Below are 13,146 nucleotides of genomic sequence, written 5' to 3'. Positions count from 1 at the left end.
AGGCCAAGAAAAAACTATCATGACCATCCAGGGGAGAACAACGAGCTCTTGCACTTGCCTATGGCACTGAGCACGGGTAAAAGGAGTAGTTTTAGGGGACATTCCAGAGGTTAATATGACCCTGAAACACTACATATTTCATACATGTATCATATGTGAAATGGTAAAATTATGACACCAATTCTCCCATCCGTGAAAAAATGAAAACAAAATAAATAATTCTAAAACTTTCCTTTTGAATAAATGTGGTATTTAAAAGAAAGTACCTTTAAAAAATAGTTTATGTTCTGCAAAAAAAAGAAAAAGTAAATTAGATCCATAACTTTATGTCATCAGAGATTACACTTTTGGACATTTCTGGACAATATTTCTAATATATTCACATGGATTTACAATTCTTGTCACCTATCCATCCTTTTGGAACGTTAGCAACGAAAGAAGCCTCAAAGAACAAAGAAACAAAAAATCAGTGCAGCATCATTACGAGTTTTAAAACCCACATTGGAGGCCTCCCTGGTGGCGCAGTGGTTAAGGATCCACCTAACAATGCAGGAAACGCGAGTTCCAGCCCCGGTCCGGGAAGATCCCACATGCTGCGGAGCAACTAAGCCCACGTGCTGCAACTACTGAGCCTGGGCTCTAGAGCCTGTGCTCCGTAACAGGAGAAGCCACCGCAATGAGAAGCCCGCGCACCGCAACAAAGATTAGCCCCCGCTCGCCACAACTAGAGAAAACCCGCGCGCAACAACGAAGACCCAACACAGCCAAAAATAAAGAAAGAGATAAAGAGGTTTATTTTTAAAAAAAAACAAAACAAACCCACATTGGCTGTTGGTGGCACAGTGTGGTTGCTCCATTTTTTTTAAAGTATGAGCTCCCTCTGGTGGCCAAAATAGTCTTTACTGCCTGATCAAATCTGCACCAGGCATTTATATTTAAATAATTTTAATGGTAAAGTTTAACTGCTAGAACTGAATTTGCACTTTAAAATTTTTCTTTGCTTTGTGCTGAGTAGGCGCCATAATATTAGCAGCGAATCTCAGCATCTACTATTATTGTTACAATTTATAATTATCAGTTTCCAATGATGTGTTTATTGAGTTTCAGACCACACCAAAATGCAATTATCACCTAATTAATGTACAAGCTAATTTACTATACATGTTCCCAGGAAGTGAGGTCATCATTTATCACTCTATATAATGTCCTCATAGATGAACCTATATCCTCTTAAAACTAGTCTAAGTTGAAACCATTCCAGAAATATACATTTCCCAACCAAATCCCGTCAATCCTTACAGGGAAGGATCACCCTCAGTGGATTCCACTGAATCACCTCTCCCACTAGGGGACAGAGTCAGACAAAAGCCTCCAAGAAGAGGGATTTGGAGGGGTTGGGGGAGTGAGAAGAAAGACTAATACTGAGTGTCTACTGTGTGTCAGGTGTTAGGTTATATGCTTTACATCTGCTGTCTCATTTGAAGCCCTAGAGGGATGTCATCCCATTCCTCTCCTATTTAACACAAATTTTCCAAATTCTTACGTCAGAATAAGGCACAGAAGAAAAGTAGACATCATCGGTGCCTTTATGGTATGCAGAGCCAAGTGGGAGGGCCAAGAAGGAAGCAGATGAGTGTACTTACTGGGCAGGTAGAAACCCAAGAAGTGGGAGGAGCCCGAGGAGTGGCTCTTCCCTCCAGCTGCTGAGGAGGGTGGCAAGCATCAGGGAGAATTGCCTTCTTGAGGAGGGGATACTAAGTTGAATCTTGAAGGACGCTGAGGAGTTAGCCAGGCAGAGGGACAGTAGGTACAAAGGCCTGGAGTCTGAAGAGAGTGTTAGTGCAAGTTGGCTGGAAATTAGGGAGGGGGTGAAGGGTTAACACCCCATTTTCAAATGACCTAGTTGACACTCAGAGAGGTTTACTAAGAATCCTGCCGAGATAAAAGTGAGGGCTCAGTGATGGCATTGCTGTCTGCTTTCACCTCTGCCTTATGTATTGGGGGAATGTGACAGCCCCGATCAGGGTGATGCCAGGAGAAGTTTACACCAGCAAAAGTAATTATGAGGCCAGCTCTGCAAACGCCTCCCTCTTTGAAGCTAACGATGGCTGGAGTTGTGTGTTTGAAGCAAAAGTGTGAACACCAGTGCTCGCTTCGGCAGCACATATACTAAAATTGGAACGATACAGAGAAGATTAGCATGGCCCCTGCGCAAGGATGACATGCAAATTCGTGAAGCGTTCCATATTTAAAAAAAAAAAAGTGTGAACACCAGAAGTGGTTTGGTATGGTAGCCAGTTATGATGAGCATAACACAGCTGGCTTTGGGAGTGGGCAGAGTGGGCAGCTTTCCCATTCAAAGGCTGCCCAGCCTTCCTCCTGACCTTAAGATCCAACCCAGCTGCCCCACCTTGGCACCATCACTCATTGGAATTGCATCTTCTAGCCAGCTAGGACCTAAAGTGAACAGGAAAGACAAAAATTGTGTGTAGTCAAAATTACTCTCGAAAAATACCTTAAATTATCCGTAAAATGATCCATATAAACATGCTTTTGTAGATACAACCCAGTATAGTGAATCTTATAAACCCTGCAGTGTGAGACACACTGAGCTAAACTAGGAAAAGCACAAAATTAGAGCCTATAAGCAAAGGTCTGGGTGTTCAACCCATTCCTCCTTTAAAGTCATCTGAGCCCGACCCTCTCCTCCTGATTTCCATGATGCTTATTCCTCTCATGCTGTCTTTAAAGCTGCTTTGTTTTCCTCCAGTTTTATTGAGGTATAATTTACGCATAATAAAATTCACCCATTTTAAGTGTATAGTTGATGAATGTTGAAATTGTACACAGTCTTATAATCACCACCACAATCAGATATAAAACATTTCTGTCATCCCGGAAACTTTCCTTGTGTCCTTTGAAGTCAACCCCCTCCTCCAAACCCTGGCCAAAGGCAACCTCTGGTCCTTTTGTTGCTATAGCTTTGCCCTTTCTAGCATTTCATATAAGTGGAATCATAGAATATGTAGTCGTTTTATATGGCTTCTTTCAATTAGGGTAAAGTTTTTGAGGTTCCTCCACGCTGTTTGTGTGTATCAGCAGTTTGTTCCTTTTTTTGTACGTAGTGTTGATTACTGCCCAGCTTCACAGAAGGACAAGTTACAATGAATTTTCAAAGACTCCTCTGCAGTCAATGAAAACACAAGGTATCACAGACCTCACTGGCCTTAAGGAGGAGGCCTGAGATGAATTTAATTACTGTGCCATGCAATGCCTATCCCAAATGCTCTGTGAGATTCACAGCTTGTAAGAGCCAATGTGAATATAGATGAGTGTGGACATGGCATCAATAAGACATGTCGAAGCTAGTCATCACTCTGAAGTTTCATTAAAGCTGTAAAGAAACCGCACACTCCCTCACGACTGGTCGGGTATCTTGCTGTGCTCCCGAGAAGGCAGCTTCTACTGACCTGAAAGAGCAGGTAAGAGAGAGGCAGTGCGTCTTTTCTTCTGCTTCCAGCTCCCTGGCTGCCTGGATCACTGCCTGGGTCATCTGTGGACCGAAGGTGACACTGTTCTCCAGGGGGCTGGAGCACAGGTGGATAATGCCAAAGCCAGTAGGGACTGCCCTAGGATGAGGCAGGTGGAGGCGAGCTACGGAGGAAAGGGAGCTTGAGGAGTGGGCCTAGGAGGAAGGGTAGGTGTTATTTATGTAGAAGGTACGGATAGCAAAGTCATGAGTAATGATTCTGAGAGAGAGACAGCCAGAGACAAACTACTGCAAGCACACCACCCAGGACAACCCAGGACCTATGTTGTGAAGGGTGCCCTCCCCACGTGCAGTGCATTTGTCAATAGGAAACTTTGTGCAAAGGTCCCAAAGCAATTCCTTAGAAGTACTATCTCATCTTGCATTTAGAAAGATCTAGACATGGAAATGTGTCAGTGACTGTAGTGGGTATAATGAACCCCATCGGGAGGCCTGAGTCTTAGCTCCCTGCACTAGTGGTTCTCTTCAAATAAGAAGCCTTGAGCAATTTTCTCCCCCCTTAAGTGTTTATTATTATCTTATTATAAAAGTAATGATAGCTTGCACAGTACAGAAAAGAACAGTGAAAGATGAATGCCCATCAGTAGTACAGTGCAGTAATTAAGAGCCCAAGATCTGGTAAAAATTCCAGCTCTGTCACTTTCTACCTTTAAGGTGACAAGCAAGTCACTTAATCACTTTGTGCCTCAATCTATGGAAATGATAATAATAGTATTTGCCTCTATAATGTTGTTGTGGAGGAGAAAGAGTGTAAGTATATGCCATGCTTAGCCTGATGCTGAGCAACAGGAAGCTTTCAATAAACTATAGTTGTTGTGATTATCGTTGTTGTTTCTATTATTATTATTGTTGCTGTTGTTGTTATAATGACTCTAGCCTTATCTTCCACTCCCTATATTTAGTCTGTTAACAAATCTTCCAGTGTAAAATCTAATCTCCTCCTTGGCCCAGGCCTTTATCATCTTGATTGAAAATATATACACCTGTTGGTCCCCAGCCTCATTATTTTGCATAAATAGAGCTTTGACCAAGTGTATCCAAAGGTAAGTAAGTGTGTGGTAAATATACCTGTCATTTACATTATCAGACAGCGTATTTGTTTCCTAGAATCCTGATACTGAAAACACATAGCATTGCTCAAAACGTTAAATGGAATAAAACTCAATATAGCTGCACTGATCTGTGCTTTCTAAATTTACTGACAGAAGTGCAGAAAGTAGGCTGGCATGGCTTTTGTACAATTTCCGTATCACACTAACCTAAATTCAAACAGTGTGTTTAGATAAAAATATTGTTCCCTCCAAAGAGGTTCCCAACTTTACAGAGAAAAACACTTCTGTGTGGTACATTACTTATACAATGAATGCCTTGCTTTCTGGAGGAGAAATGATGCAAGCACATCACCACCATATTCTGCAGAAGTAAAGATTCTCTGGCACCAAGTCACAGCCAAGGAGGGGTCCCCAAGCCATGGAACAAATGGCACCAGCAGTTTAGCACCACCAGCCGCCTTGGTGGGGTCAGAAGATAGAGGGGTCCTTGTGTGATGGGTGCTGACTCCCTGTTGTGGCCAGGCTGGCTGCGATGGAGTGGTAGAAGGCAGGAGAGAAACCAGAACCACAAATAACAGATGGCTGGCCAAAGCTCCAGGGACTTCGAAAAAAATATTTGCCTAGGAGGCTCTTCCTTAGAAAGATACTGAGGGTTGTTAAATGTATCCTGTTGTTAGGGAAATTAGAATTGTTTTCTTCTCTGAGTTGGAAAGAACAACCAAGAAGAAAAGCAGTACTCTTAAGAAGTACAGTTTATCAATTAAAAGATTAGAAAACACGCTTCTTTCCAAAACGTACATTGAATTTCCTTCCTCATCCCATATGCAACCTTGTGGACTTAAGGTGGTGAGTCCTCAGGGTCACCTTTATACCTCTCTGTCTGCTCCCCCTGCTAAGTAGGAAGATATCTGAAGTCACATCTGTGCCTGCTTCATTTCTGGAGTGCACAGGCCAGGGTCACACACTTTGTAGGTAACCCAGTAGATGCTGATTGGATTAATGTTTAATAAAATGAAGCCATCGGCTCTGGTGTTATCATCATCTTTATTTCAATTCACTGACTTTTGCACCAAGGCCAAATACATTATCATCTTTATGCTTTGTTAAAGCCATCTATGTAAAGTTGGCAGGAATTGGAATCTTACAATAAACTAGAGTTAGCAATAATAGTCTCTATGTGTATTTTGTGTTTTCAACCCCAGATCTCAAAGCATTTTAGGAAGAAACATTACTATTACTTGTATTTTTTTTTGTATTGATTTGGTTTTTTAGTAAAAAAAATAAAATGATCATGAAAAATGAATGCAATCTATATAATAGTCAATAAGAAGTTAGTAAATAAATTCTGGAAATTGATGAAAAGACATACTATGCAGTCATTTAAATTATAATGTAGCTCTATATTTATTAACAATGCTATCCTTGGAAAAATTTTTATTAAAAAAAAAGCAGTTTAAAGTATGTATGATGGAATACCTTTTGTGGGTAAAACTATGTATGACTCTATGTGTAAAAATATGTATGAGTGTGTGTTTGTAAATAGGAAAATAATTTCCTCTAGGTTGGGGGGGGTTACATTTTATATATTACTATATTTTCTGTTTTTATAATGATGGAAAAGTATTACTTTACACTCACAAAATGCTAGTTTAAAAGGATATGTAGAAAAAAATATTTTTGAAGAAAATATTTTTAATTACTCAAAATCTTAAAGAAAATATTTTTAATTACTCAAAATCTCATCACCAATAATTATTCAAAAACTTTTTTATACCATTTGTATTGATTAGCTAATGTTTTGTTACAGAGTACTTCAAAACTCGGTGCCTTAAAATACTAATCTGTTATTACAGCACGTGAGTCTGTTGGACACCTGAGGACTGCCTGATCTAGGCTGAGTTTGGCTGATGTTATGAGCCAAATCGTGTCCTCCAAAAATTCATATTTTGAAGTGCTAACCCCTAGTGCCTCAGAATGTGACTGTATTTGGAGACAGGGCCTTTAAAGTAGTAATCAAGTTAAAATTAGGTCATTATGGTGGGCCCTAATCCAATCTGACTGGTGTCCTGACAAGAAGAGGAGATTTGGACACAGACACACATAGAGAACACCACGTGGACGTGAAGACGGCCATCTACAAGCCCAGGAGAGAGGCCTCGGAAGAAACCAACCCTGCCAGCACCTGATTTCAAACTTCCAGCCTCCAGAACTGTGGGAAAATAAATTTCTGTTTAAGCCACTCGGTCTGTGGTACTTAGTTATGACAGCCCTGGAAACTAATACAGCAGGTATGAGTTGGGCTCCAGGTACAAGTGAGCTGGGAGCTCTGCCCTGGGCTGGGTTTGACAAGGGTACTTTAGCTGGGGCGACTCACCTCCACATGCCTAAATTCCTACTTCTGGCACCTGTGGCTAGCCCTGGGCATATCTCTCTCGTGGATGGCAGGAACACAAGAGAGAAAGTGGAAATACGCAAAACCTTTTGAGGCCTAATCTTGGAGCTAGCAAACTATTGACCAATAGCTGCTTCATCCATTGACCAAAGAAATCCAAATGACTAAGCCCAGGGTAGAGAATGAATGCAATCTAAATAACTGTCAATAAGAAGTATGCCTACTGTGGGAGAGAACTGCAAAGAGGCACGGCAAAGTGTATGGATATGGAGGAGGGAAAGTGGGGCAGGGCCAGTTGGGGCCAATGATGTAATCTATGTTAGTATCTTAGATGTTCACATATGTTTATATTGCACCAGTCTTAGACCGTGTACTATATCTATATATTTCTAATTTTACTTACATTTAATCTTATTCCACATTTTTAATAGGATTGATCATTTTAAACTTTATTAGATGCAAATACACCATATTAAACCCACTCTTCGTATGAATTGAGACTACAGAGGTACGTACTCAATTGCACAGTACATTAGTGAGGAAGTAGTATAAAAAAATCAGGTTGAAAATTTGTTTCTAAAAAATCAGTCAATAAAATTAACACATAAATTAACCAATATAAAAGTTTAATCCAAATGGAAAGTTTATAACAGCACAGTATCATGTTTCATACATGGGGAGTACTCTATATATTTGTTGAAAAGATTCTATGTAAATTTATTTTGAATGTGAAAACTGTTGCTAAAACAACACATTCAAAATGTTAGAACTCTCACTTGTTGAAACAAAGAAAAAAAAATACATACAAAATACTGACAACAGTATTGACTCTAAGATGTTACAATTTGGTATCCACCATCATCTTTCTAGTTAGAAACACATGGAAGTATTTTACGGACATGTTAAAACTTTTTTATTCACTTGGATGGAAGATTGGCTAAAATTTAGCCATCCTGATAGCCATTTTTTAAAAACTATGATACTATGTTTGCACTCCAAAAACACTTTTATGTTTATGCAAAAGGAATGCGAGAAATCTTCGAGAATTTTGTTTTCTGAAGAGTGATAAACCTCATTTTCCTAAAAGGATCAAAGGATGAGAAAACTTTATTGAAGTTTCCTTTCTAAGAGAAAGTAAATCTTGGCTCCAAGTTCATTTTCCAAATCAGGAAGCAGAAATTTTTTCTTAGGATAGCATTGAACTTGAGAAATAGAAAAAAAAAATATTTTCCAGTGGTTAATTATTTTTATAATTTGGTTCTAAAAACATTACCACTACACATATTTCTCAAAAGATTTTAGTGTCTTATGTAATCAGGAATGCAGTCACTTAAAAAACATGTGGAAATTGCAGAGCTAAATAGCGGACATATATTTATTACATTTGGTACATGCCCATACTCTAGGGATAGCTAAATGTGTGTATAGTACTCCTTTGTCTCCTCTTAGAAACCCCTCCAGAGCTCTGTTATGAATTATATTGTTTAAACATGTCCACATTCAGTTTCGGGGGGGTTATTCCCAAGCCGGTTTCAAATTGAACACATGTTGCATCTGTTTTCTGTTTGTGAATACTGAATGCTTAGCACTTTAATTGGGATATTTTTCTTTAGAATGAAATAATTTCAAATATTCGCTGAATCAAAACATCAGTTTCCTTTTCCAGTTTCCATCGTGGATTGTTGGTAGGTTTCCCAGACCTGGTCTCCTGTGCAGTAGGGAGGGACCCACCTCCCCTTGGCATGTAAGGGGGAGCAGAGGAGAGAGCAGGCAATATCCAGACCACTGGATCTTCCCTTCTGCACGTCCCATGCCTCTCCAGATCCCACCTGACCTGAGGGCACATATTCAAGTACTCTGGAAGGTTTTAACCATCTCACCTTCTTCTAGTAATTTATAATCTTTTTTTCTTTGAAAACTTCAATGGGTGCAGAAGAATTTTCCCCACAGATAAATTTCTGTGAAGCTACTGGAACCTCAGCTCCCTCCCCTGCTTTGATTCACTCAAGAGCCTTTGGGGACCTCGATTTTGGGGGTATATGTGTTTAGGAGAAATTAACCTGGTTGCAGGGTAGAGTATGGGACAGTGTGGATTGAAGCAGAAAGAGACTGGAGGGAAGGAAGGCAAACTAGGAGGCTGTTGGTGTTGTCCACGGGGAAAACAAGGAAGGTCACTGCAGTAGAATTGAAGGAAAACAGCATGTCCTCCTGGGAAAAGCACAGACTTCAAAGTGAAAAAGGACTGGGCTTGAACCAAAGCTCAATCACGTATGAGCTCCGTGACCCCAAGCAATGTACCCGCCCCCTCTAAACCTCAGTTTCTCTACTTGGAAAATGGATGTGAAATTAACATATATAATTCTTGTGAAGACTAAATTATAGTTTTTTAAATGCCTAGTATATAATGTTAATATGTGATTTTAAATAGACACATTTGAAAGATATTATGAAGGAAGAAACAAATAAAGGCCAATGGATTGAATACAGGAAATGAAAGAGAAAGATATTCAAAGATCAGAAAGTATCCAGTCCACCAACACACAATTTCTCTAATTTACTGACCACAGGACATGTTTTTTTTCCCCACACAAAATTAAGTAATTAATCAATTAAGGAATAATGAGGTTAAATAACTTGCCTTAAATCAGGCACTAATCGTGGCAGAGACAAGACTCCAGTTTTTGTCTTTTGCTCTCCCTCTTCCCTTCCTTTACCTTCTCTTTCTGAAAAAAATTTGAGCTGAAAAACTGTATATTAGACGAGGCAGAGCCAAGGCAGGTGCGTACACCTTGAGGAGCCGCAAAGTGGAGTGTCAGAGTCTGAGCAGGCTGAGGGGCGTCCACATGGAGATGAGCGACTCTTCCGCTCCTCAAGGGACGGACTGAAGTCACCCCGGGGCACTCACTGGGCCTGGGCTGGGCTAGTCTTTCCATTTCTTAAATGCGCTAGCTCTTTTCTGCCTCAGGACACTAGGCAAGGTGCCCTCTCTGTCTGGAGTCTGTAACACCCAACTCCTCACTAGGCTTAATTCCTACTTATTCTTTAGATCCCAGCTGAAAAGTCACTTCCTCAGATAGACCTTCCTGACGCCCCCTCTCCCATTGCCCCTCTCTCCCACATCCCAATCTAACTTAATTTCCTCACTTCTTCATGCCACTCCTTCTTCTCTTTTATATAGCTAACTGACCAAAATCTTAACTACATAATTGTCTGCTTGTTTGCTATGCCTGCCTCTTTCAGGAGACTAGAAGGTAGATTAGATTAGATTTAGGGCCAGTGCTATGAACACTACAATAAATACATCATTCAGGAGAGAGCCTAACATAAACATACACATTTTTTTTGAGGCGAAATTCACACAACATAAAATTGAGCATTTTAAAGTGAACAATTCAGTGGCGTTTAGTGCATTCACAGTGTTGTACAACCAACACTTGTATCTAGTTCCAAAACATTTTCAGCACCTCCAAAATGAAATCTCATACCCATTTAGTACTTACTCCCCAGTTCCCCCTCTGCCCTAGCCCCTGGCAACCACCAATTTGCATTCTCTTGCTAACAATTTACCTATTCTTGATAGTTTATATAAATGGAATCATACAATATGGGACCCCTTGTGTCAGGCTTCTTTCACTTAGTGTAATGGTTTCAGGGTTCATCCATGTTGTAGCATGTATCAGTATTTCATTCCTATAACATTTCACTATTATATATTAGTCTGTAGTTTTTTCTTGTGTCTTCATCTGGCTTTGGTATCAGGGAAAGACTGGCTTCATAGGATGAGATAGTAAGTGTTCCTTCCTCTTCTATTTTTTGGAAGAGTTTGAGAAGTATTGGCATAAATTCTTCTTTAAATGTTTGGTGGAATTTGCCAGTGAGGCCATCTGGTCCTGGACTTTTTTTCTTTGTTGGGAGGTTGGTTTTCTGTTTTTTGTTTTTTGGTTTTTTACTGATTCAATCCCCATTACTTGTTATGTCTTTTGAGATTTTCTATTTCTTCTTAAGTCAGTTTTGATAATTTGTGTATTTCTAGGAATTTCTCCATTTCATCTGCATTACTAAATTTTTGGCACATAATTCTTCATATTATTCTTTTATAATCGTTATTTCTGTAAGTTTGTTAGCAATGTCTTCACTTCCATTGCTGATTTTAGTTATTTATGTATTCTCTCTTTCTCTTAGCCAGCCTAGCTAAAAGTCTGTCAATTTTGTTGATCTTTTCAAATTTGATGAAATATATGAATCTACAAATCTAAGAAGCTCAATGAACTCCAAGAATTATAAACACAAAAAATATACATTGAGACACAGTAGGGTCTCACAGTTTAGCATGAAGGCTTTCATTTTCTCAGGGTGTCACCTCAGGTCTTGTGTCTCTGAGCCCAGAGCCAATCTGGTTCATCTTCTGCAGAGGGCAAAGCTCTTCTACTGGGGAGGAGGAGTGGGGTGACTGCCAGGCTTCTCAGGGTAGGGAAAGGTATTTAGAGATCTAGGTGATCCTCTTAAAAGACATCACCAATCGTCCCACTTTCATTTCCAATTAGCACTGCAGATTTCAGTGATGCCTCCCATTCTATGCCTTTCTGGAGTTCTGACAAGGAACCGACTGCTTCCTGACTTTTACCCTTGCAGGAGTTGGTTCCAATCACCACTTTCTGTAACTTTCCAAAATGATCATTTTTCTTTTCTGCTTTAATATCCACTTCCATTCTCCTTCTGGATTTAGTTTTTGCTCCTTTTTAATATATTAGTGGTTTTAAGAAGGACCAGAGATAAACTCATATCTCATTTAATCTTTATATCTATCTGAAATTGATATTATTCCCATTTTATAGATGAGGAAACTGAGGTTCAGAGAGTTTAGGAAACTTGTAAAAGGCCACAAAGATAGTAAGTGGTGATCTTTATACTACCTTATATAGCTTTACTAAGCATAAGTAGTCACAACTACTCCAATGTTACCTGGCTTCAGCAAGTGTTCTAAAACAAGTTTTTTTTATAGAGTTCCCTCTGTTCCCTATGGCATAAATCAAGAAGTTCATTTTCCTGGTACTCGTACCCCAAGACTAGACAGGTTCATTATTGTAACCTTTACTCATATTCAATGTTCCTAGAGACACAGGAATCTGTGTTAGGCAATTACTAGCAAAGGTTCAAGAAGCAGTAAAGAGGAAATCAAGTGGTAGTGATAGTGGCTGAGAGAGATTTGGATAGTTGTGCAGGAAGGAAGAGTGGATTTGCTTCTAGGTGGGCAAGGCAACAGTGACTCAAGTCTAGCCTACCAGAGCCCAGAGAGAGAACAGTTGATGATTTACTACTCCATTGCACAAAATAGCTAACACCAAAGAGTCCTCTGGGAAGAGGAACAGGCCAGTTATGAGTTTATTTCCTCTCAGTTCCAAACAGAGCCTTCTTTGCCTGCACTGCAATATTAGAGCTGACTCTTTTAAATACCTCTGCTTGGTCAGCTGGCACGATACCAAGCTTTGTCAGTAGAGGGTGCTAAAGGAGGAAGGGCTTCTCTTCTCTGGTTCTGGTGTGCTCTTCTCAGCAGGTCCTTGCAGCGTGAATGGCTTCTCCAGCACCTGGCTCCTGCATCACCAGTCAGTTCTCTAGCACTTGGCCCCATCACACAATGGTCAGCAGCATCTCCCTAGCACCTTAGAGGGAGAATTTCCGACAGGTGTTGCAGAGTGGGTTTCCACCCGGACAATCCCCAGTGACTTCTCTGCTACCCTGAGAGCCATGCACGTTTCCTCTCCAGAGTCTGGATCTCAGTCTTGGGTTGGGGTGGTGGGCTCTTTGGACACGCTCTCTCAGCCCTAGGGGTAGTGGACTCTCCTTATATCTGTTATTTATTGCTGTTTTTTCAGTTGGTTTTTTTTTTTTTTTTTTTTAGCATTCTCTTTATTTTTCACTAGGCAGTCCCTCACTACTCCAATCCTGTTATAATTAATGATTATATTAAACTTGTCATGTTCAAATTACATTGTGGTTTTTCTCTCCTGATTAGACTTTGGCACAGGGAATCTTTGGTCTCTGTGACCTTTATGATATTTTTCCAATAGAAATTTTTGGTATAATGAACTGATGTAAAATTTTAAAAATTAACCTCTGTGGGTAAATGTTTATATATGAGGGAAAGATTAAAA

General features: G+C 40.0%; 1 non-coding gene across 1 annotated transcript; it reads left to right on the top strand.

The window, feature by feature from the left end:
* The first annotated feature begins 2,145 nt into the window (after positions 1-2,145).
* Positions 2,146-2,252, top strand: LOC137769736 (U6 spliceosomal RNA). The gene has a single exon (XR_011075053.1). It is a non-coding gene; the product is annotated as a U6 spliceosomal RNA (small nuclear RNA).
* The last annotated feature ends 10,894 nt before the right edge of the window (positions 2,253-13,146 follow it).

This window comes from Eschrichtius robustus, chromosome 9, assembly GCF_028021215.1.
Source record: "Eschrichtius robustus isolate mEscRob2 chromosome 9, mEscRob2.pri, whole genome shotgun sequence".
NCBI lineage: Eukaryota > Metazoa > Chordata > Mammalia > Artiodactyla > Eschrichtiidae > Eschrichtius > Eschrichtius robustus.
Note: the sequence above shows the minus strand (reverse complement) of the source record. Positions and strands in the feature narration are given on the sequence as shown.